We start from the raw sequence: 3,534 nt of genomic DNA, 5'->3' as shown, positions 1-3,534 counted from the left end.
TGCACACCTATGCTGCAGGCAGATGCAGGTGTTGCACATGTGCGCACGTGTCCCTTCCACCATGCACATGCACACGCGTGCACGCACGCTCCATGCATGGAGATAAGGGAGACTGTGTGCAAGGGCCTTGGAGTCCTTCCCTCCAGGTTCCTGCCCCTCCACAGGCCCCTCTGTGGCAGCCCCTGAGGAGCGGGGCGTGGGATGCTTTGCAGGGGCTGTTGTTTGCTTTCCAAGGGAACGAGGTGCTGGTGACAGGAAAGCGCTGGACCGAGCCCTGGGCTCATTTCTCTGCTAGGGCTTCTCTGCACCAAGGGCTGCAGCCTGACGGCCTCCCTCCAGCAGCAGCCAAGAGGCACTTTGGGCCAGCCGTGTCCAAGCCAGCGTGTCGGGCCCTGGCCCCAGAGCACAGAGGGTGGACCGCATCGCGCATGCGGCCTCTTGCCAGCATGTCTTGCCAGCATGCCGGCAGGGACCCCATCAGCCGCTCTCCAGGCTCCAGGGCCCATTCGATCTGTGCTCGCATCTGCCAAACAAGGAGTTGTTTTTGCAACAGGCGTCGGCATCGGCGCCGACTCCCGGGGGAGAGACCTCTACCCGGGGGGACTGGCTGCGAGGGCAGAGTGGCCCCTGCTGACTCCCTCCCCACAGTCGGGGTGGTGGTATTTGGGTTGCTTGGTTACGCAGTAATGTTTCAGTCCCTCCCCTCCTTCCACCCAGCCTGCTGCTGCCTCTGCTGAGCTCCCCCGGGTCTCCAGCCTGGCTCCCTGCTGGCATCACAGCCGCTCGGCGCGGCCCTGACCCCACACCCTTGCCCTCTGCGTGGCCACGTCTGGGTAGGCAGCGAGGCCTCTGCTGGTGGTACGGCAACTATGTTTCCATGGCGACTGATTTCTGCAGCAAAGCTGACACGTTCCCGTTGGAAAAGTAGGTTCACAGGTGCCCTGGGGTGTGCAACGCCAGAAGAGTGGGGGGACCGCAGGGCCACGGAGCAAGGGGTGATGCCCGGGGGACAGAGGGCTCAGCAGCTCCCAGAGGCAGGGATGCTTCTGTGCCCCTTGGCCTCCCTGCCTCTGCTCCAGGTGTGCCCACTGCACAGTCTCCGGAGAGAAACTTGCCAGCTGATGGGTCATCTCTGCCCGTCCCCGTCTCTGCACCGTTACCTCGGGCCCTGGTGCTGCCGAGCGGTGCGGAGGGCCCGCTCTGGGACACTGGGCTGGGGGAAGCTCCTAGGCTCGGATCATAGTTTCATAGTTTCATAGATTTAGGGTCGGAAGGGACCTAGTAGATCTTCTAGCCTGACCCCCCGCCAGGGCGGGAGAACAAAAAAACCCCAAAACAAGAAACGGGACTCAAATGAGTCCAGCCAGGTAGGCATCCAGCCTCTTCTTAAAGACCCCCAGGGTAGGGGCCAGCACCACTTCCCTTGGAAGTTGGTTCCAGCTCCTAGCCGCCCTAACTGTGAAGTAGTTTTTGCGGATGTCCAATCTATACCTCCTCTCCATCAACTTGTGCCCATTACTCCTTGTTATGCCAGCGGGCGCTAGGGGAAACAGCATCTCCCCCAAACCCTTCTGGTCCCCCCTAGTGAGTTTATAGACGGATCCAGAGCGCTGAGCTGCTGAGTCCCCGCTGCGGCCATCTGGGGAGCAGGTCTCATTCCCACTGCCCGGCCCACGGTCCTGTGCAGCGCCTGGAGCAGGCTGTGCCTGCAGGGCCTCTGCAAGGCCTGGGCACCATGCCAGGCCTGGTCAAGCCCCAAAGCCTTGTAAGACCGGAGGATTTACCCAGCATAGGGGCTGCGTTAACATCCTGGTGAGCTCTGGCCTGCAGCGCGCCACGTCCCGGGCTGCAGCGGGGATCCCACGCGTGGCTTGCTTTGCACAGAGACCAAGCCCCGGTCCTTCGGGTCAGAGTCCAATTCCTCTCTGCCAGCTTGGGGGGAAGGAGGCAGCCTCTGAGAACAGGTGAGGGGAACCCGGCTCTAAGCGGGAGGCGATGCATGAAATGAGCCCGTTCCGCTCCCCCAGCGGGCAGCCAGTACATTTCTTTCGGCCCCTTTTTCTCCCCCCCCCCCGGTCTAGTTTTCGCAGGGGAGGCAAAGCTCTCCGTGTGTGGCCCCGTCTGCGAAGAGAAGAGAAGAGAAGTCAGCAAATCGATCTGCGACGGAGTCGCCTCCCTCGCAGCCCCGAACGACAGCTGATGACACGGTGGGTTTTTCCCCCTTGTAAGTGACCTCCTCCAGCAGAAAGCAGCATCTGCGCTCATTGCCGCCCACACAACCTCGACCGCCTCTGCGCATCCCCGCACAGGTTGGAAGGAAATTCCAGGCCGGTAGGTGGGTTGTGTTAGCCGCCGCGGAGCAGAAAACACCAGCCTCGCAAGGGATGAGCCGGAGAAGCACCCCCCGGCCCCTACCCCACCCCAGCCTCATCCGGGCCATGCCTCGCAGTCTCTCTCCTCCATTTGATACCTCTCAGCTGGTGGCCAGGAGCTTCGTTCCTGTTTGGAAGAACAGATGTGCGTGGCAGTGCCTACCCGGCCGACTGCTGCCCTGCCAGCTCCGGCCCTCTTGCTGGTGGCTCGGCGGCTGGAGGTGGGGGTCAGCGGGATGCATGTCTTCCAGCCGGGGTCTGTTTCCCCCATCTGTTGCTCTGCAGTGGAGATGCCGCTCCCCTGCTGCTGTTCCCACCTCCCAGAATTGCCCCCTGAAGAGTCTCAGCTGGTGCAGGCTGGCCCCGTGCCACGGCTCCAGGACACGCCAGCTCCTGGGACCTCCCGTTCCCAAAACCTGCCTGTGTTCGGTGCCCCAGTGGTCGGCTGCCCAGGCCGGCGCACTGTGGGCCTGCAGCTCAGGGCTTCTAAGTGTCAGCAGCTCCCGGTGGCCTGAGTAGAGGCGTCTCCAGCGGCCAGGAGCTCAGTGACTCCCTCTGGTCTTTATGCCCAGCTTGTTCCCGTCACAAACCCCTACCGGCACCCAGCACCACGGAGTCTGCTGGAAAGAGGCCCCAGGCAGGATGAGGCAATTCTCAACCGGTCCCTGCCCCGTGCATGTGTCTGGCTGTCAGACTGGCCAGCAGCCGCCTTTCTCTCCGCTGTACAGATCCCCTTGCAGAGGAAAAGGAAAGAGCTGCCGTGTTTCAGCAGGAAACTCCGCAGCCTCCCACCGGCCGCTCAGGAGGTGGGTGCACGCGGACAGCACGCCCGGGGGTTTCTGAGGTTGGGCAGGTGCGAAAGGGGCTTTCTCATGGAGGACTTGAAGCGGGTTAGCATGCAGTTTGGTCAGCAGACTTGTCGCTGCTGAAGACACCGCCAGGGGGATCGTAAAAGTGGGGGGTCAGGCTCCTTGCTTAATTGGAATAGGGCAGCCATTCATGAGCTCCTCCTCAGCTGCCTCTTGCTCCCGTCCCTGCCTCGTTTCTGTTAGCACGTGGCTGTAATTCAGCAGTTTCCTTATCACGACCCAGCTGACTTGCTGCACCTTGTCGGCGCAAAGTCCGATGCGATGTCTCGAGCATCTGGAGGACCGAGAAGGAG

The sequence above is a fragment of the Gavialis gangeticus genome, unplaced genomic scaffold (assembly GCF_001723915.1).
Source record: "Gavialis gangeticus isolate Ggan-Ray unplaced genomic scaffold, GavGan_comp1, whole genome shotgun sequence".
NCBI classification, from domain to species: domain Eukaryota; kingdom Metazoa; phylum Chordata; order Crocodylia; family Gavialidae; genus Gavialis; species Gavialis gangeticus.
This window is presented reverse-complemented; position numbering follows the sequence as displayed.